This window comes from Bombus fervidus, chromosome 15 (genome assembly GCF_041682495.2).
Source record: "Bombus fervidus isolate BK054 chromosome 15, iyBomFerv1, whole genome shotgun sequence".
NCBI lineage: Eukaryota > Metazoa > Arthropoda > Insecta > Hymenoptera > Apidae > Bombus > Bombus fervidus.
In genome coordinates, this window is record NC_091531.1 from 1,209,107 (window position 1) to 1,231,782 (window position 22,676).

Consider the following 22,676-nt stretch of genomic DNA (forward strand, 5'->3'; position numbering starts at 1 on the left):
GGTCCGCCGATGTTCGGAAGAAGGCCGCACAAGGCGTTGGCAGCGGCCGTCACCCTCGGGACCAGGAGCTCGAAATGTGGTCCGAACGTCCACTGACTGTCGATGGTGAGGCCCAGGTACCTCATACGACGCTTCACTGGCACCGCTTCGCCGTTTATGGTCACGGACAATCCGTCGGGAGGAGATCCCCTGCGGCGGTGGTTGAAGCACCACAGGGCCTCCGACTTGGCCGGCGACACGCTCAATCCCAGTCGCTGGATAGCGTGCACCGCGCACGCCACGGAGTCTTCCGTGAGAATCACGGTCTCTTTCCACCACCGTACCCCGGCTAGCACCAAGGTATCGTCGGCGTAGCAAACCAGGCCCGTGCCCGAGGGCATTGGGCATCGAAGGAGGGAGTCGTAGGCCGTGATCCACAAGATCGGTCCTAGCACCGAATCCTGCGGGATGCCGCGCTCCACACGTCTTCTCTCTTCCCCGTTCCTCCCAGGGATGGTGATCCATCTATCGTTCAGGTAGGCTCCGATGACCTTAACCAGGTTCGCCGGCACCTCGAAGTGTCGCAGAGCCTCCATTATCCTCGCCCAGGGGATAGAGTTGAAGGCGTTGCTGACGTCCAGGGAGACCGCTACCGCCATCCCGTAGCGGGAAACCATGTCCTCCGCCATGCTCCTCACCCGCTTCACAACATCCACCGTGGAGCGAACCCGACGACAGCCGTACTGACTGTCGTGCCATCCGGGAACCCGCCCCGAGATATGGGCCTCCAGACGGGCGGCGATCACCCTCTCGAAGAGCATCCCGATCTCGTCCAGCAGGCATATCGGCCTCTACGCCGACGGCGAGTCCGGCGGACGACCCTCCTTTCGCACGCGAGGGGCCACCACCTCCATCGTCTCCGCCCAGACTCGACCCGGAATTCCGTCCGGACCCGGTGCCACGTCGCGGGACGCCATCCCCTTAGTCGCCGCGAGAAGCTCCTCCAGCGTGACCCGCAGCTCCTCGCTCCGCTTCGTGGACGTCGTTGCCGCCGTTGTCGTTGACGACGTCTCGTCTCCGCCGGAGGAGAGGGACGATCCCGACCGCCCCGCGTCGCTGTCCTGACGCGGGAACAGGGTCCCGATGACCTTGGCCAGCAGCACCGGATCCATGTTGGCGGTCAGCGGGGGGGGGGGGGGGGGCTTCCTCGTTACCACCTTGTACGGCCGCCCCTACGGGTCTGACTCGACCGCCTCGATCAGCTTCTTCCAAGACCGAGCCTTCGTGATCTTGATCTCCCGCTGCAGAGTCTGTCTCGCCCTCTAGACCCCGTAGCAGCGGGAGAATCTCTTCCTCGTCGCGCGTCCTCCTACGGCGACAGGCCCTCAGGAATCTTCTGCGTGCCCGCACGCAGCACGCATGCAGCTCGCCCGCAACTCCGCGATCTCCGGCGTCCACCAGTAAACGCCGCGATTGCGTCCACCACCCGGGACGGAGCGCGGCATCGAGGCGTCGCACGCCGCGCTCATGTATCCTCGGAAGGTCTCCGCCTCCTCGTCAACGCTTCCCAGACTGGTCGTCCCTCGGGCGTCCCAGCTCCACGCTGAGACGATGGCTGCTGCCCGTATCATCTCCCTGTCCCGCTCCTTCAGGCGCCATCTGGGTGGTGGTGAGGGGCCGGAGCGGCTCGCTCCACCTCGGGCGTCGCGGTTGTTGTTCTTGTCCGCGTCCTTCGGGACCACCTCCATAAATATGTAGAGGTTATCGGACAGGGTCTCGACACCCTCGGCCACTCTCCACTCGCGGATCCTCGGGTACAGCTCCGAGGTGGCCCACGTAACGTCGACCACGGAGGAACCCCTCCTCGCCACGCAGGTGCTCGCCGTACCCTTGTTCGCCAGCAGGAGTCCGAGTCCCGCGGCCCAGTTGGTCAGCCATCTTCCTGTTGTGTTCGTCGCGGAGTTCCCCCAATGCGTCGAGTGGGCATTGAAGTCCCCGAGGACCAGCACCTGGCGGGGAAAGCACCTTTCGACGCATTCGCCGATCTCGTCCAGAAAGTCCCCGAACGCGGCCAGGCCGCTGTTGGGGGAGACGTAGACCGCCACCACCGCTATTCCTGCCCATTCGACCGCGACGTAGCCGCCGCCACGGTTAAGCAGGGCGCCAAAGGCACTCAGGGTCGGCGTCCAAGTCACGGCCGTCGATCCGTCCAGATCCCCCATCCAGTTGGGAGCGTCGGGGACGTGATACGGCTCGGCCACTGCCGCGAGGGCGACCTCGCTCTCCCGGATGGTCTGGAAGAGCAGGTCTTGCGCCCTTCTCGATCTGCCCCGGTTGCATTGGAGGCGACGATTGAATTCACTCGATCACCTCCATGGCCTTCTCCCGGCCATACACCGCTGGTTGTTCGACGGTGCTGCCCTCTTGCGTTATCTCCGCGATCGGTTCGCGGATCGGTAGCTTCCTCTTGGCTCTCGGCGGAGCGCATGCCGCCCCGCACATCCTGTGGTTGGCCGGCTCTTCCAGCGATTCGCACAACGGGCACTTGGGCGCAGAGGCGGGACACCCCCTGGCACGATGCCCGCTACTGCCGCAGCTGTAGCCCGCGATCCACGTTGGACGTGCAGGTTCCCCACACGTGCCCCAGCTCCAGGCTCTTGAAACACTGCAAGGATCTCTTCGGAATGGCCGTGACCCTCGCCGTGGACCAGCCCAGAGCTACCTTCCCGTCCCGGGCTAATTTCCGGGCTGCGGCCACCGGGCACCTTATCCACGCGGTCCCGATGCCGTATCTGGTGGTGGGGTCTCTCCGACCTGCACCTCCGCGCTGCCGCATCCCGCCGCCGAGGCCAGCGCCTGCCGCCGCTCTTCCTTGGCGACCGAGATGTTTATCCCGGCCACCCTCAACTCCGCCGTCCTGTTCGGGGCCACTTCTCTCACCGCGGCAGGGTCCAGCACCTCGGCCAGACGCGTCGCCAGTCGCGACGCCATCCCTCTGTCTTTGTCGCCGGGGAGCCGGATAATTATCCCCCCGGTCATCGATTTTCTCATTCCGAGGGACTCGACGCCGGTCTCCGCGAGCGGGACCTTCTGTCGCGCCGTCACGAGCACATCGGCGTACGATGTCTTGACCCCCTTGTTGATGGTCGGCGTCACCGCGGACGTACGCGGTGCGCGGGGGAGCTCGGCTGTTTTCGTCGCCTGCGCCATTCCTTTCTTAGTCACTAGTGCGTCGCCCGTCTTCCGTGCGCCCGTTAGTCTTGACGAAGGAGCCGCAGGCATTCCCTCTTTTTTCTCCTCCTTCCTTGCGGCCCTTTTCTTCCGCGGCCGCCTTTCCATCACCCTCCATTCGCCGCACTCCTGCTCCCTCGGGAGCGTTGTGGCTTGGGTGGCGCGTGGGGCGGCGGGTTGGTCCGCCTTGCGCCGGGATTCGGGACTGCGCGGTCTTCGGCTTCCGAACCGTTCCTCAATAGTCCTCATGATGGAGGGACCGAGTTCGTCCATCTTCTTTTCTAGGGCGTCCAGACACGCGCCCTTTTGATGCCCCTCCCTCGGAGGGTGGTCGGACTCAATAGCTCGACCGTTGTACCGCGGGCACTTATGGATGCGAGCGATCAGCCTCATTATTTCTTTGCGCAAGGCCGCGTTTTCCTCCTCCAACGCGGTCAGCCTCGCTTCCGCGAGCCTGGCGGCCGTGGAGCTACTGGTGTGGACCACCTCGGCCCTCTGCAGGTTCAGCTCTCTCCATGCGACGGCGACGTAGGTCGCCGCGTCCTTCAGGTCCTTGATGATGGTTCTCTTGAGGTTCGACAATATCGCCGCAACCCGCAAGATCTTAGACACCTGCCTGGTGAACTCGGCGCTCATGTCGGCCGCCGAGCTCATGCGTATCTCCAGTCTCAATTCCACGGAGATCTCCGGGGTCAACGACATAATGCGCCTTCTCTTCCACCCGGAGACAGTCGATCCCAGAGATGATCGCGACGCGAACGAGGCGACCGAATCCTCGTCGTCGGACCTCGCCCGCGTTCGCAGCGCCCTTACCGGCGTGAGGTCCGTCACCGCGCCCGGCGCGAGGAAGACTCCGTCCGCTCCGCCCGCAGTTCTCCGCGATCGTCTTGTCACTCTTCTCGGAGGTTCCTCGCGAATCTCCGTACTGCTGCATCCCGCCCCGCCAGACGTGAAAACACATCCGGGGGCTTGGCGTTCCACCCCCGAACGTCCGTGGTCGTGAGATGACGACGCAGGTGGGCCCACTTGACTACCCACCGGTACTGCGGTATCCCTCCCCTGCACCGTAAACCGTTTTCTTTTTTGGTCTCTATCCATGATTTATGCACTTGTTGTCGCCATGGTCGTCAACGAAGTCTCCGTCCTGGTGCCACTCACTCTTTCGCACCCTGCCCCGGTCAAGGACGGTGCAGGGTGACGGGGAGCCCCACGAGAAGGTGAGGTGAGTGGTCTTGACAGGCGTGGGCCCACCAACTTCTCCGAAGCTCTCCGCATCGGATCGGCAAACTGACGGGCGCCAGAGGCACCGACCAGCCGCCACCCGACTGTAAGAGAGCATCAGATCCATCGAGGTTTCTGGGACGTGGTCCTACGACCCGGGAACCCATGCCCGCCTCATGCTCCCCACTGAACCTCTACCTAGCTGCATATCATTTTTTACTTTCCTCTTTTCTTTCCCTCCCCTCCCCCTCATACGAGGCATGATCAAACAGATCGTTGAATTTTTTTCTTATTTGAGAAAACATTTATTCGTTCGCCTATATTTAACTTATTTCCTTTGAATATGTTGAAGTCACTACTTCAAGAAAAATTATATATCTTTATTCATGTTTATCCGTGTCCTAGAGACTTCTATTACGCAGAAAATAGAACTTAATGAAACAAAATTATTCCAAATAAGGAGAGGTCTATATTATTGTACCCTTAATATCTAGGAACAAAGGAACTAATAAATAGATTTCTATTTGTGTTCCTTGTAGCCTTTAGCTAAAGCTATAAGGTTAAGTGTTTTGATAATGTCTTTTTGCCATAAATATATGAACGTGCTCCTTATCGATTCTGTTGTATCGTAACACTAAGAGAGTAAGGATCTGAATCAGCATAAACTTACACTTATATATTATACTTCTACCTATACCTTTGTTTGTTTCAATATATTTTTCTATTACAAATTTATCTACTCGTTCTTCTATCAATCAACCTCAACAGAATACAATATATTTTTGCCAGTGTGCCTTTCAGTCATTAACACATTTCTGAAAGCACTTTCTTCTATAGCACATAGTTCGCATAACGATTTTTGTTTTATTTTTTCATTCTGGAGAATAACAAATAATCGCAAGGGAGCGATCAGGTGAATATGGTGACTGTAAATGTTTTTTGCGAGAAACTCCCGAATCAATAGTGACGCATGAGCTAATAGTAGTAGTACAATTTCTACAAGTTATCGTTTCACAAATCATACGAATTGCTTCGCGCAATCGACGTGAATCGATCAAATAGTATAAATTTTCGGAGAGTTCAAATAAAAAGCAGAAACGAATTATTTGTTATTTGGAAAAGTCTAAAGACATTGTTTAATATAATGAGATTGATTGTTATTTACGAATACAATTTTATTTTTTATTTATTAATTTTATTTGTTATTTATCGATCGTTGAGCAAATTTATTTCTACAAAAATACAACATGTCAATCAAAAAGATCGCTTTAAATTACAGCTTCTAATTTGTAATATTAGCTAAGGATAATATGAACTACGATCTGTCTACTAAAAAACAACCCTATTAATTATACGATTTTTTTATTGTACAAAATGAAACAGATAAAACAAAAACAAAACATATTTATGTATTATCATTTGTTGTCGGATTTAATTCAAATAGAAAATAAAATTTCATTTACAACTCGGAAATAATAAATAAATTATTTTTGGTATCGTCTAAACGATTATTATTTAAATAAGAAATTTAATTCTTATTCTGAATTAAAATGCTATTTTAATTTATTATTTATTATTTAATAGATAAATCAAATTTTGCTCAACTTTGGTTGTAAGAAAACACAAACTTAATATATGTAATTAACCATAAAAAACCATCATTGTTACATTATCATTTTTTTATACATGGAGATGCAGTTTCGTTTTTATCAGAAATTATGTATTTCTTTTTTTTTGCATCATTTGATAATGCTTCTCAAGATGAATTCTGATTAGCTTTTCATGTATATTACCGATTTCAATTAATTTTTAAGATATTATGCTAATAAATTTACTGATGTTTGCGGGAAAACATTCCTCAAGTGATTCACAAGCGCGACTGGTGATCTTGTTCGCGTCTGAAGTGACACGTATCAAATATTGCATGTTGTAAAATAGGTACTATCGAATCATATAAAGAAAAATATATAGTTCCATTTTAGTTTTATCTTGAACTTTACGTTGAATTTGAACTTTACCTTCATATCTTGGGAAATAATGATGTAAACAAATTAGTCTTTGTTAAAAATGTGGCCTAATTGTATCATGCAATCGTCATGTAACAAATTTTTGGTAACTGCAATACGTCAGGGAATAAAGGGCTGTCTATAGTTACCGAGGATAACCCATGTATTAAAAAGGTACTTTTGGTACATGTTGAAATGATTAAATTTGATATATGTATATAAAATAATATTCCATGTATATATTAAAAAGATAAGATATTTATCTCTAAGGTAATGTTATCTATTATTCTTTCATATTATATGTATATATATTACTGTTTTATATTATGCATGTACACAGATATATATCCATATGTATAATATATACAGTAGTACATATATATGTCGCAGATGAAAGGACAACGGGGTCACCCGTTGGAATTACTTGGAAAATCTCAATACTGTAGCATTTACAAAATAACCCAAACACAGTCGTTCGAAACTTGAGACAATGAGCTTGGGCTCGAGGCGACGACAGGTCGCCGAGTGTAGCCACGGTCACGGGATGAACGTTCCACCTAACAGAGATATGAAGTTTCATAGCTTTCCTTTAAAGAATTGGCCGTATCCACACTTGACAATGAAACATTCCAGCGGCCACACACAGACCCCATTCCTTGGGTAAGATGGTCGCCAGATGCCGACGCATCATTCACAGTTTATGTTCAGATAGCCTGAGGAACCGTTACAAATCTTAGGATCTGGTTAACTAAAGTCCTTTAAATTGGCAAACAGTCTTTATTATATCAGCCCGTATATCTGTCACCTATTGCGGCAAGATACGGGAGATCTGCTTTCCCCACGTACGACGCTTTCCGCTAGGAACTCACTCTCGAGAGCGGCTAGCATCCTTTTCTAACCGCCAACATGGAGATTAACCAATTAACAGCAACGTCTATTTCCCTCACCCTCCGAGCGGAGGTTTTCTTTGACGAATCCGATGACCTCGTGCCCTTAGGCACATCCCACCATAGTTTTCCTCTGCAGCGTCGTTGCGACGGAAAGTCATTCCTTTTCTTAGAGTCGCATTAGTTAGATACATAGTGTGTTTGCACGAACAGTGAATAATCTATGTCTTAGCAAAGAGTTAGTCAAGCGATCCTTGTATCACGAGGAGTAAATTGAGTTCGACTTAGACTTTGAAGTGGTGTAGATCAGTTATCCCGTGGGCCGTGGATTCGCTATACCGACTCCACGATCATTGTCATTATCGTTTGAGTATTGAGACCGGTAGTTTATCTTGTATTTGTGACAATAAAAGATATCATCGATTGTACACCGACGATGAGCGACCCTGGCGCAGATTCTTCACACGCCCCAAACCCAAGTGTTAACCCCAACCCGACATATAGTTGAAGAACTGAAAGACGAAAATGTCATCACAGTACTACGAAACTTGAAAACTATACTCAAGGAAACGAGAACGATAGCCGTTATATTGTCATTGGGAAAGAACCAGAACCAACCCATCATTCGGAAATACTAAACTCTCATCTGAAAAATACTCAAAAACACCAACATCGAAATTACTCCATATACGGAAACAAGTATATCACCTCCAGAGGATATTCGAAAAGAGTTCATAGAAGAAATAGCAGTATACAAACGAATCACCAAAACTTAAAGATGTTTCAGAGTAAGATATTTATCTCGAGGAATGAAAAACGATGTACAAGAATTAATCAGAAAATGCAACACCTGCGAGAAACAACAGTTGGTAAGAGCGAAAATTCCACAACCGATGTTTATTACAGACAATATATGGAAGAACCTGCCACGTACCAACGATGCAAGACAACGTAACCAAAAACTGCATAGCTGTTGCGATACCGAACACCGGAGCCACAACAATAGCAGATGCCTTTGCAACGATTTTAATTCTCACCTTCGGAACATCACGTGCAATCCTCATAGACAAAGGAACAAACTTTTCAGTTGAATTCAAAATCAGTCTTTTATTCGACTCAGGAGAAGTTATATTTTATGGGAAGTCAAATGTTTTATTACGGTGAAGTTTTGAATGGTACAAAGTCAAAATTGGTAATGGCATTAACATACCACGGTTCCACGGCGGTAAGTGGGGCATAATAAATTTTTTTTAAAAACACGTGAGAATTGCAGGACCGTTTTTTCAAATTATGGACAATCTCGCGGCATTCACTTTCATGAGTTAGACGTGATCAATAGTCGCGCAAGATGCGGCGAGAACTCGACAACGAAACGTTACCATTGATTGAAACAAACTTTGCATGATGTGCCGGTATTAGTTCCTAGAGCGTTTTAATTGAATGTACTACGCCTGTAAAAATACACACAACAATACGACACAAATAATAGTAAATCCTAGGCTAAATTTAAAAAGTAGTATTTGTAACATCCATACTATTTCGCACTTTTCTAGAATGGAATTGACCGATATGTCTTTTAAGGCATTCGTATCATTTAAAAATATTATTTTGTACTTAACGTGTTTCTATATTTACTATTATTTTACTATTATCCTATTAGATTGAGTTATAGTAAGAGGATGGTAAACGGAATCTTGGTAATCTGTCGAGTAATCAGTAAAGAACTAATTACAATATTGTTTTTGAAAACAGACCTGAATTATTATCAAGCCTCATGGATATTTTCCATCGAGTCATGAATATTTGAAACACGTGAATTCTCGGTTCTCACACAGTCTGACAGAACGAAGGAAGGAAATCTAACAGGAAAGAAGGAAATTAGTGTATGAACACGCGGTTCGCTTACGATCGATCAAGGTAGGAAGTGATTACGAGGAGAGTGTAGAGCGAGCGGTGGATAAGAATGCGAAACGGATTAGCCGAATGACTGGCAGTCAGAATAATAGGCCTGGCGAATTGTAAGTGCGTCGCGTTTTCACATCACAAACAGTGCATGTAGCAAAAGAGCAAATAGAGAAACGACCTTATAAATGATTTTTTGTCGATTTCACTCCTGTAAGGTATTTTTACTTACAGTAACGAGCACAACTATAGTAAGTGCTATTTTAGCAGAATGCAAAAATATTACATGTGCCTATGGGGGTGTCACGTTTAACTGTAGTTACGAAAATCTGAACTTTATAAAGAGAACGTTGTTGTGGAAGTAATGATTAGTAGAGTGCGGGTGTTTGTGTAAATTCATATCGCTTGCGCGAACGAGAAGGAATAGACACTTAATTCGTAAAAGTATCGCTCGGGCAACCGAGGCGAACAGATGTGTGTAAGCAAACGTGTGCTCCAGTCAAGTGATTCAGAGAAGTGCTACGAATAGTGATAGTGACAAACAATGCAGCAGCAGATATCAACAATCAATATTGCAACCAAAGGAGAAAAATATTACATAAAAGAGTCGTCAGATTTACCAGGCTTACAGCAACAACAGCAAAATAATAACAACCAAAATGATATGGAAACAGAAGAAATGGAAGAGCAGTGGAGATAGGAGGAGTGCAGACACGACAACGAAATAAGTTACCAGGACGAAAACTGGAAGCTAGCAAAGACTAGCAAAAAACGTAAAATAATTCCAGGCACAAATGTTGCAGGAAACCCAGATACAGAAAAGCAGCGATGGCTGCAAGAATTACCTTTAAGAAACTCCTTCAGCTCATTAACGGAAGAAATAGACAATGACTCGACAAGCAAAACCACAACTAAATCACCTTACATATCAAAACCACCACCAATATTTGTTGAGGCCCAAATAATAGACCCGCTTATTGATCTACTAAACAGTATAGTCGGGAAGGATAACTACACAATAAAACAAACAAAATTAAAACAAGTAAAAATTCAAACAAACACCCCAGAAGCTTATAGGAAAGTGATAAATGAACTAAAGGAAAAAAATGCTATATACCACACGTACCAACTCAAAACAGAAAGGAGCTATAAAATAGTTATAAGAGGTTTACATCCAAAAACTAACACAAAAAAATTAAGTGAAGAATTAGGAAAAATTGGCCATGAAACAAGAGCAATAAACAATATGACAAGATACGATACGAAGCAACCATTGCCATTATTCTTAATAGAACTTGAACCCAGAACCAATAACAAGGAAATTTATGAAATCAAAAAAATACTAAATACAATCGTAACAGTGGAACCACCACGCTACAAAAAAGATATACCACAATGCATGCGGTGTCAACAATACGGACACACAAAAAATAATTGCAACAGAAGCCCGGCATGTGTTAAATGTGCAAAAAATCACCTAACAATACACTGCCCATACACAGGAAAAATAGAAGAAGTTAAATGCTATAATTGTAACGGAAACCACCCAGCCAGCTACAATGGATGTGAAATAAGGAAACAAATACAACGTAAACTGTTTCCCCCACTTCGCAACAGATCATACAATAACCATCAACCACAACAAAGTATAACGGATAATGAAACAACATTGAAAGCACAATACGAACTAAACGCTATAAACAGAAACATAGATCCCCAAGGTAACCGAAGCTACGCACAACTAAAAACTAACTAAAAACATTAGCAAACCAACGCTTGCAAACAATCAGAATGAAAACAATAACATCGAAGACGTTACAGACATCAAAGAAATGCTCAAACAATCCATTAAAGGTATGGAAATGTTAGGAAAAATGGTAAGTGATCTAAACACAATACTAAGACAACAAGCACAACAAACAACAATCATGTTACAACTACTCACTAACTTGCTAAATAAAAAATAGAGATGGACATTTTGAAAATAGCAGTCTGGAACTCCAATGGCTTGCAACAGCGAGCCCACGAAACTAAAATATTTTTGTATAAAAATAATATTGATATACTACTTGTCTCAGAAACACATTTCACTCTAAAAAACTACATGAAAATACCGTACTACACCATATACGATACCAAACATCCTCGGGTAAAGCACATGGAGGAACTGCAGTAATAATAAAAAATGATATCAAGCAGCACTTACATAGTCAAACAAATCAAGAACACCTACAAGCAACCACTGTCACAATACAAACCAATGACAATTACTTCCAGATGTCAGCAGTATATGTCCCTCCGAGACACAAAATGACACTAAAAAAATGGGAAGAGTACTTCCAATCCTTAGGCGACAAATATATAGCGGCAGGAGACTTTAATGCAAAGCACACATTATGGGGTTTGAGAATTAACACGCCGAGAGGTAGAACATTAGAAAAATACATTAGAAGCAGCAACCTCAACGTACTATCTACGGGAAAACCAACGTACTGGCTGACAGACCCCAATAAAATACCTGACCTGTTGGATTTTGCAGTAACAAAAGGACTAAATGTAAGCAAATTAAAAATAACAACCAGCCTCGAGCTTAACTCCGACCATACACCAATTAGAATATACAAGCAAACCACTACTTTATAACAAGTCAGAGTCGCTTTGCAATAAAACCACCAATTGCCAAACTTTCAAAGAGTTAATCGAAAACAAAATTAACTGCAATATCCCGTTGAAAACATCTGAACACATTGAGCAGGCAGTAGTAACTTTAACAGAAATAATACAGGAAGCAGCGTCGGCAACCACCACCTATGAAACAAATAGCAGGCAATCAAAAATTATTCCGCAGGACATCCTAGACAAAATCAGGGAAAAAAGAAAAGCGAAAGCAAAATGGCACAAACAGAGAACACGAGAAAACAAGAAAAACCTAAATAAATTTGCAAAGGAATTAAAGAATAAAATAAGGGATCATCATAATAACGAATTCTCAAAATTCATCGAATCACTATCCGCGCATGAGAATACCAACTACTCCCTATGGAAAGTCACTAACAAAATTAAGAAAACAATAAAAACAATCCCAGCAATCAAAAAAATGGACAACACATGGGCCAGAACCAACGAAGAGCAGGCAGAAGAATTCTCAAAGCACCTACAAAATATATTTTCGCCGTACGAAATTAATAACAGCATCCCTGGATGGCAAACAAATGAAGAAGTGGAAAATGCCAGCAACACAACTGATAAACGCTGCACCATACTCAGCACAACGGCGCAAGTAGTTACAAACTTAATTAAGGTAACAAAGACAAGTAAAGCACCAGTACTTTCCTACACTATGGAAAATAGCACAGATAGTAATGTTACCCAAACCAAACAAAAACCCACATCTAACTGCATCCTACAGGCCGATATCATAACTACCTGCGTATTCCAAAGTATTAGAGAAAATAATATATAACCGCTTAAAACCAACAAAACCAATACCGAATCATCAATTTGGATTCAGGAATAAACACTCCACAATAGAACAAATGCATAGACTCGTCAATGATATCTTACAATCGCTTGAAACAAAACAATACTGCACAGCACTCTTTATGGATATCGAAAAAGCATTCGACAAAGTTAATCATGAAAAACTTCTTCAAACAATCAAAAAGCAATTTCCAGAACAAATCTACAAACTACTCAAATCTTACTTAAACAACAGAACCTTTGTAGTAAAAATGAATGATGCATACTCTGAAATTAAGGATGTCAAGGCAGGAGTACCGCAAGGAAGCGTCTTAGGACCAATATTATTATACACACTATACACGGCAGACATACCAACAACTGTCAACAGTAAAACACTGACGTTTGCGGACGATACGGCCATACTAGTGAAGCATGCAAATCCAGAAACGACCGCTACATTACTACAAGAACACATTATAAAAATAGAAAAATGGCTGCAAAACAAACAAATAAAAGCGAACACCAGCAAGTGCAACCACGTAACATTTACACTTAGAAAAGGAAGAACTCCAGATATCCAACTGAACGGCGCCCACATAGCACAAACAAAGCAAGTCAAATATTTAGGAATACATTTAGACACACACCTTACATGGAAGCACCATATAAAATCAATAATAAACAGAATAAGTGCAAAAAGGAAGCAGATGTACTGGTTAATCAATAGAAAATCTAAATTAAGCATAATGAATAAACTAAATATATACAAAACAATAATCAAACCAATCTGGACATACAGAGTCCCACTATGGGGGACGGCAGCAATGAGTCACATAAGCAAAATAGAAATAGAGCAAGCAAAAGTTTTAAGGACAATAGTTAACGCTCCATGGTACGTCAGAAATGAAGACCTACGAAAGGATCTAAAAATTCCAACAGTCAAAGAGGAAATCGCTAGATACGCAAAAAAGTATAAAGAAAGACTTGCAGCACACCCAAACCAGCTGGTTGCTGAAACAAATAAAACCAAAATAGAAAGAAAACTGAAGAGGAAGCATCCCGCAGACCTCGAAGTAGAGATGCAATAGGAAACCTAGAAGATGGAACCCCGCTGAGGGTAACCATCCACATGCTATATTTTATTTATTTATTTCTTTTTATTTTTTTTTATTTTTTTATTCTTTTATTCTCTAAGCTATAATATTTTACCAAATGTCCTTCTGGACAAATTGTAAAAATTTAACAAGTAATCAAAAAAAAAAAAAAAAACTTAATTCGTTGGAATTGAAACTTAAATAACTCTATTTAATATTCCTTTGAAATTACTTAACTTGTGACTTAGAGAGTACACGTAGAAACCTCGACCATTACACTAAACAATTGTACGTCCCTGTTTATAACATATGTACGTTGTTATTTATTATAGAACATTTTGTTCAATAGTAATATCCAGCCAGCGATCTCACACCCAGAATGATAAACCTTTGCCACTCAAGGTTTACCGATTAGTTGCACGTTGCCAGTTTGTTACTAATACTTCCTGCTTTCTCTTCGTTAGCCATAAGCCCGCGTCGATTTGTTCCCGAGCCTTGGCCTTTCCTGTAGCTCCCGGTTATACGCTGCATCGATTCGTACACGATAGCCAAACATCGCGGGCTCCCTTCGCCATCACTTGATTCGTCTTCGTATCTATTTCCTCAGCAGTCAGTGCAATTAACAACACTGGATTTGCCTGATTAGCAAGTCCATAACCTAAAAGTTAGCCCGACTACATTTTTTTTTTTTTATTATTTATTTGGGTTTTACAATTTGTCCAGAAGGACATTTGGTAAAATATTATATCTTAGTGAATAAAAAAATAAAAATAAAAATATAGCATGTGGGTGGCTACCCTCAGCGGGGTACCATCGTCGTGTTTGCGTGGTTATATCCTTTGTGAGGTCTGTTGGGTGTTTCCTTTTTAGTCTTCTTTCTATGTTTGATGTGTTGACCGTTGCCGCTGCCAGCCGATTCGGGTGCGTTTCTATTCTTTCTCTGTATCTACCTGCGAGTCTGTTGATCTCCTCCTTGACCGTTGGTATTACCAGGTCTTTCCGAATGTCCTCGTTTCTAACGTACCATGGGGCGTTTACTACGGTTCTGAGTATTTTTGCTTGCATTGTTTCAATTTGGGTTTTATGGCTCTTTGCTGCTGTTCCCCATAGTGGGATTCCGTAGCTCCAGATTGGTTATATGATTGTTTTGTATAATCTCAATTTGTTTTCAGTGCTTAATTTGGATTTTCGACTTGTTAGCCAGTGCATTTGTCTCCTTGCTGTCTGTATTTTGTCTATTATTGATTTGATATGCTGTTTCCATGTGAGTTGTGTATCTATGTGTAGTCCTAGGTATCTGACTTGCCCAGTTTGTATTATTTGCGTGCCATTCAGGAAGATGTTTGGTGGTATCTGTTTTCGCAGTGTGAATGTGATGTGGTTGCATTTATTAAGGTTAGCTTTGATTTGTTTAGCTTGTAGCCACTTTTCTATTTTTGTGATATGTTTTTGTAATATTGCGACTGTTCTTACTGGGTTAGTGTGCCTGACTAGTACAGCTGTGTCGTCCGCGAATGTCAGTATTTTGCTATTTGTTGTTGTTGGTATGTTGGCCGTGTAGAGCGTGTATAATATTTGTCCTAAGACGCTTCCTTGCGGGACCCCTGCCTTGATGTCTTGGACTTCTGAATATGCGTCTTTGATTCTGTTCTGTTGCTTAGATATGATTTTATTAATTGGTATATTTGCTCCGGGAATTGTTTCTTGATTGTCTGTAGTAGTCTTTTGTAGTTTATATTATCGAAAGCTTTTCCTATGTCCATGAAGAGGGCTGTGCAATATTGTTTGTTTTCTAATGTTGTTATTATTCTGTTGACAAGCCCGTGCATTTGCTCTCTAGTGGAATGTTTGTTTCTGAATCCGAATTGGTGGCCTGGTATTAGTTTTTCCTTATCTATTATTGTTTTTAATCGGGCGTATATTACTTTTTCCAGTATTTTGGAGAGCACGGGAAGTAGTGAAATTGGTCTATAGGATGATGTTTGGTGTGGGTCTTTGCCTGGTTTAGGTAACATTATGATCTGGACTATTTTCCATGATTTAAAAAAGTATCGGATTCTTAGTATTGCATTGTAAATTATTGTTACAAGTCCTATCGCTTTTGGAGGATGGTTTTTCAAGATTTTATCATTGATTAGATCGATTCCTGGTGTTTTATTGTTCTTTGTTTTTTTAATTATGTTACTAATTTCTGGTGTTATTGTTTTAGGTATGGTGTATTGCTTGTCAGTTGCGGAACTAGTGGTTAGCGCATCCTCGTCCGTATGACAATTGAGGTTACTGTTATTGATGTTATGTGGTGTAAATGTGTTGCATAGGTGGTTGGAAAATTCTTCAGCTTGCTCTTCGTTGCATCTTGCCCATGTGTTGTCTGCTTTTCTGATTGCTGGGGCTAATTTTATTGTCTTCTTTATTCTTTTTGTGGCTTTCCATAGTGAGTAGTTGTAGTTCTCGTGTGCAGATAGTGACTCTATGAACTTTGTGAACTCGTTGTTATTGTGTTCTTTTATTTTGTTTTTTATTTCCTTTGCAAATTTGTTTGGGTGTTTTTTGTTTTCTCTTGTTCTATGTTTTTGCCATTTTGCTTTCGCTTTTCTTCTTTCTTTGAACAGAGTAGTGTCGGACACTTACCCACTAAAACTCCACGATGGCCTTCCCACGCGTCTGACGGGAGTGCACCGAGGACCTCTTGCGAATTATCTGCTCCGGTGCACCCCCTTACGCATCCGCTCGTTCATTCGAGCCAGTCAAAGGTTCTCCTACCTATCGACTTCTGGCGCTAGGGGGGGGGGGCATTGCCCCTAGCGCCATCCACCCTTCTTCTGGTCGCGGACAGCGGTGAGGCGGCTCTCGATCGCCTGACCACCATCCTACTCCACCGCGTTACCCTGCTAGGATGAGAGCTCTTCTCTCTATCCCTCTCTGCCCGTTCCTTCGTGAGCATCACTTGCTCGCAGAAGCAACGGACAGCCTCGTACTCTCGCGGTCCGTTGAGCATCGCTTTCACGATCGCCGAAGGGGCCAAACTCTCGCCGATGGCGAGACGCAGGGTGTAGCGAGGCAGCTCCCACGCCGGACAAAATTCCAACGTGTGCTGCGCCGTGTCCCTGCCGTCCCCGCAGTGGTGGCAGACGTCCGTCTCCTCCCGGCCGATCTTCTTCAAGTACTCCCCGAACACGCCGTGTCCGGTGAGCAACTGGGTCATCCTGTAGGTGAGCGGGAGGCCGCGGCGGCTTCGCCATGTCTACCAATTTGGGAGGACCGCCTCCGCGCCTCGATGTTCGCCGCCCTCGCTGATCAGCTGGGATCGCCACTGGTCCCACTCATCCTCCTCAGCGGTTCCTAGATCGTCCGGGGCCGCCAGCTCGGCCGGGTCTTCAGCACCAACACCTGAAGCTCCCACGGGGGTGACGCGGCCAGAACGGTCGCTGACGCGTGGGACACCGTCCGGTATCCCCTGACGATTGAGATGGCGGTCGACCTGTGTACAACCTCCCGATGAGCAAGATGCTGTGACGACTCGCTCTCAGATTGTCCGTCCATAACGGGGCTCCGTACATCACCCGGGACCGACCGACGCCCTCGTATAGTCGGCGCACCGCGCCTCCCGCCCCGCCGATGTTCGGCAGCAGGCCGCACAAGGCGTTGGCCGCCGCCGACACCCCCGGGATCAGGGACTCGAAGTGCTGCTCGAACTTCCACTGACCGTCGATGGCGAGACCCAGATACCTCATCCGCATTCCCACCTCGACGACTTCGCCCGCCATGCTTATGCGCAGACCGGGCGGAGGAGTCCCTCGCCTGTTCTTGTCGTAAAACCACATGGCCTTCGACTTCGCAGGGGAGACCCTCAGGCCCAGCTCGCGCATAGCCCGTATCATGCAGGCCGCCGCCACTTCGCCGATGCGAAGTGTCTCGTGCTACCCGCGCCCGCCGACCAGGACCAGAGTGTCCTCGGCGTAGCACACCACGGCCGCACCCGGAGGCAGCGGGCAGCGTAGTACCTCGTCGTACGCGATGATCCACAGGATCGGTTCCAACACCGAGCCCTGCGGAACCGGATGGGAGCCATCACCCCCATTGCTTTCCCCCAGATCCGGCCCGGGATCCCGTAGGGCCTAGGCGCAACGTCGCGGGAGGTCATTCTTCTAGTCGCCTCCCCCAGTTCTTCCTCGCTGACTTCCCAATTGACGTTCCAATCGGTCGTCTGTGTGGTGTTCGGAGGTCGCTCCACCGCGGTGTCCTCTCGCTGGGGGAAAAACATCCCGACGACCTTCGCGAGCAGCGACGGCTCCATCTCCGTCGTAGCCGGCGGGCCCCTGGCGCGAAGTTTACGCGTCTCGACCTTGTACGGCCTACCCCATGGGTCGGACTCGACCGCTTCGACCAGGTCCGACCAGGCACGGTTCTTCGCCACTTTGATTTCTCTCCGTAGCGAGCGCCTTAGTTCGCAATAGGCTCCGTAACTCAGGGAGAGTTCCTCCTCGTCCCGTCACCGCCCGCGGCGAAATCTTTGATACCGCCGTCGGGCCTGGACGCATCTCGCCCTCAGCTCCGCGATGTCGGAATTCCACCAATAAACGGCTCTGCTTCGCGCGGTGCTCTGTGTGGCTCGCAGCATGGACGCGTCGCAGATTGCCGTCATGGCTCGGCGGAGGTTCTCGGCCTCCTCTTCCACGCCTTCTTCAGTCGTCGTCGTCGTCGTCGAGCCTCCCAGCTCCAGGCTGTCGCCGTCACGGTCGAATTTAATTTTAACTAGGACTTTTGTAACTCAAGGAAGATATAGGAATTTTGAAAAACTGAAAATAGGAGACTGTATACCTTGTACGATCAAAGATATGGAGCCATATGGTGTAAGACTAATTTTACCAGTTGCAGAATGTACGCCACTTGGATATGTGTCCTATAGTAACGTTAGTAATTTTAATCTATTGCACACAAACCAAATTTTATTGGCAAAAATAATTTCTGTTAACAAGAAAGAACAACAATTAGGTCTAACATTGTCGCTAAAGAAAATATACGATGATCTATCAGATCATCAAAATCAAAATAAATAAATAATAAATAAATGATCCGTAATTAAAATGACTAGTAATTAAATTCCATATGTACAATTATTTTAGTATGTACAATTCATAATAAATAGATAACAAATAAATAATAAAATAATTTTAAATTCTTAATTGTCTCAAAACAAGTTGCACGTCTCTATTGAACTGCGCAACACAATCATTACAATAGTTTTCATGTCTTTCTTTGATATGCCAAATGTTTTGAAATTCTTTATTGTTTCTAGCGTTATTGCCCCCCTTATGCCGAGTACCATCGGCAAAACGGCTCCCTCATTGACGCCGTATCTCTTTTTGAGTTCATTTAGACAAGTAGAGTATTTGTCAACCTTCTCTTTTGCTGCTTTTTGGAGATAATCTCTATTCTCGTAGCGGACTGTTACGTCGACTACGAGAAGCTGTACCTCGTTTTTCACCACAAGGGCCGGTTTAAGTAGATTCTCTCCAATCGTAATTGTAGACTTGACAAATACTTGATTGTTGACTTGTAACTTTTTGGCAAGGAGAGTTTTTACCTTGTCATGCCTTTTGATTCTTAGGCCTTTAGTGTACTGGCAAAGTCCTAAAATGTGCCCTAGGGTCTCGGGCTGAGCATGATACCTCCGGCACATAATACTGATCTTTTTATCCGCTCTCGCCAGAGCTACTCTGGTGCCGAAGGTATTAGTTCTTAATGTCTGTTACGACCGTTCGCGAAGAGACGCGGTCGCGAGGAAAACGCGTCAGCGAGAGGCGTAAATTCTCGCTACGATTCGTATAATCGACGCCGCGAATTAGTCGTTCCCCTTGTTTCGATTAAGATAACAAGGGTGGTTAAATGAGATTAACACTGTGTTAACAGGTTAATATAGCATGTATTTTTAACAATAAATTAAATAATAATAAAAGCGTCACAAATTATTTAGCGATGAATACAGTTAAAGCGTTACAGAAATTCGACTCGACTTTTGATACTTCTCGATATTCGTTAGCCTTAGCGACTTTATTCGTCAGAGCTCTCGATGTATGCAATATGAATTTTCAAATGAGACTGATTGCCCTTAGATCTATTCTTTGTCTTCTCGGGGAGACAACCCCCACTACGCTCAGGTCACGCCACCGCCCGTGCCGATGATCACGTAGGCCGCCTTCTTTGTGAGAATAAAATAACGGTCCGAAATCGACGGTTCCAGAACTCGCTGCTTGGTGACAACTATACGCTCATCGATACATTGTACGTTTTTCCTCGGGTAGATAAGACGATCCGTCTGCGACGCTAGAGGACCGCGAGCGACGGTTAGAAATACGATTTATGCTAAGCCTCGTGGCGTAACATACTCCACCCGTTGAGAGGATACCAATCAAGTAATATGGTGTAATGTTGTGAGGTGGATCTCTCGTCAGACTTCGTTGCTGTTGATTGTTTCGGAGTCATCTGGCGTCAATCTGCTCGGTAGTGGTACCATCCGCTTGATGGTCCGATCCAGTGTGCTCGTTGATGATTCTGCCCAATGGCCATCGCATTGGGGGAACGTTGTCTTCTCTGGGGAGGACGATGGTGCCTTCTCGTATGCCGTGACTGCCCTTGCTCCATTTGTTTCGGATATTCAGCTCGTTTAGATACTCTCGATGCCAGCGTTGCCAGAAATGCTGTTTGATTTTTTGAATGTGTTGTCAACTGGAGAGATGGTTGGTTCGAGTATCTCTGAAATCTCGATCTCGCAAATCTGTTAGTGATTCTCCGATAAGGAAGTGACCGGGAGTAAGGACAAGGAGATCGTTTCGATCTGTAGATATTGGAGTTAGCGAACCTGAATTGAGGATTGATTCAATTTCGATAATGAGTGTATTATTATATTTAAGTTTTAAGTTTTTAAGTATATTTAAGTTTTCGAATGTCAGAAGCTCATTACCTGCGACACGTCTGAGGTGTCGTTTGAAGGACTTCACTGCAGCCTCCCACAACCCGCCGAAGTGAGGTGAGTTGGGAGGAATGAAGCGCCATTCGATCCGTCGGTCGGCTAAAAAGGATTGAACCTTTACTTTATGATCGTCGGACCGTAGGAGGTTTCGGAGCTCTCGTAATTCGTTGTTGACGCCAGCGAAGTTGGTACCGTTTTCGGAGTAGATTGCTAAACAGAATCCTCGACGAGCAATAAATCTTTGCAGAGCAGCAATGAAGACCTCGCTTGTGAGGTCACTGACCAGCTGGATGTGGACTGCTTTAACTGCAAAACATAAAAAAATTGCTACGTACACCTTTATCGATTCCGACGTTGGTAAACGGCCGAGATTCTGTTATCCGTGCGGCTGGGAGGTCGCCCATTACACCCACTGGAGGTGCATTAGCTCGGCAGCAACGAACGCACTTCCTCACCGTGCTCCAAACCTGACTACGGCTGTTGATAGGCCAGTAAGATCTTCTCAAGGAATATAAGGTGGCTTGAGTTCCAGAATGGAGGTTTAGGAGGTGCTCATGCTTTTATGCGATTATGAGTGCTGTGAATGAAGATTTGTGTAGGATGATTGGGTGTTTTTGGTTAAAAGGTAGTGATGAGTGACTGAGTCGACCTCCGACTCGCAACATCCTGTCCTTGTCCAGAAATGGATTGAGTCTTTGTAGCTTCCCCTTCACTGCAGAATCTCGATTTGTTTGGAGAGTGCGAATCTCATCTGGAAAATAACAAAGCTGTAGCACTTTGATCAGTTTGTTATGCGCAAGAGCTAAGTCATGTGTGGTTAGAGGTCTCCTTCGATCCTGTTTTTGTCTCCATCGAAGGCAACGAGCGGTAATTCTGATCAGTTTGGGCCACGAGGAAAATCTCTCCAGTAGACTGTGGTCGGCAAGAACAGACAGGTTGCCTTCTTCTGCTCCGGTATTTCGTTTAGTGGTACTGGGTTCCATGTCGGCCAGCATCCTTCAGGTTGTTGGAGCCATTCCGGTCCATGTTACCAAATGGTTGGTCGCAAGAAAATCTTCGGGTGATTGACCTCGAGATATAAGATCCGCAGGGTTGTCCGTGGTGGGAATGTGACGCCAATCTGAGGTCTGAGTCTTCCTTTGAATGTCTGTCACTCGATTCGCGACAAAAGTTTTCAGCGTATGGGGTGATGTATTGATCCAATGGAGGACGATGTTGGAGTCAGTCCAATAGACAATTTGAGACAAGTTGACCGACACAGAGTGATGCTGGTGTTGGTCCGGTGCTCAATATGATTTCGATCGGAGCAGGTCTGTGGAATCTTGGATCGGCTAGTTGGAGATCCCTAGGTATTTGTATCATTGAGCGATCTACGAGCTGATCTGGGTCCCAAGTCGATATAGTTGGTCTAATTAGGAACGTCAGTGTACGTTCGTATGTGGTGATGTCGTATGTCGATTGAGGTGATTGTAGCCGTGATATAACGTTTCGATGTCGTTGATAACGTGTTTAAGGCTCCGATTGGGACCAGACATTTCCGCTGATTGAGTTTTAATGATTTGGCAAGTTTCTCGGTGATGAGGCTCATGCTAGAGCCGGTGTCTAGCAGAGCTCTACAACGGAATGGTTAAGTTTTATCGTTTAGAATGTTAACCTGCGCTGTCACTAACAAATCGTGGTACGATGGTTTAGAAGGAAGCGAGGTGATTGAATCCGTTTTGTGCGATTCGGTCCCTAATAAAGTCGTCTGAGGCAGTCGTTGTTTCCCTTGTCGACCCACTGTTTAATGTATTCGTTTCTAAGTCGCTTCTTGGCCTTGTCAATGTCCGCGGAAGTGGCCGGCCAATTAATCTTCTGGGAGTTGGCTATTTTGCTTGAGTTTCAACTCCGTACCCTCGTTTATTAGAATAGAAGCTATCGG

General features: G+C 45.5%; 2 long non-coding RNA genes across 3 annotated transcripts in view; one reads left to right on the top strand and one right to left on the bottom strand.

The window, feature by feature from the left end:
• Positions 1–22,676, top strand: part of LOC139995186 (uncharacterized) — a 78,457-nt gene that overhangs the window by 25,227 nt on the left and 30,554 nt on the right. The gene's annotated exons all lie outside the window — the stretch shown is intronic.
• The window catches only part of LOC139995177 (uncharacterized), a 189,670-nt gene continuing 188,096 nt past the window's right edge, over positions 21,103–22,676 (bottom strand). The window contains exon 4 of the long non-coding RNA XR_011801888.1: positions 21,103–21,506. This is a non-coding gene — a long non-coding RNA (uncharacterized lncRNA). The remainder of the gene's footprint in view (positions 21,507–22,676) is intronic.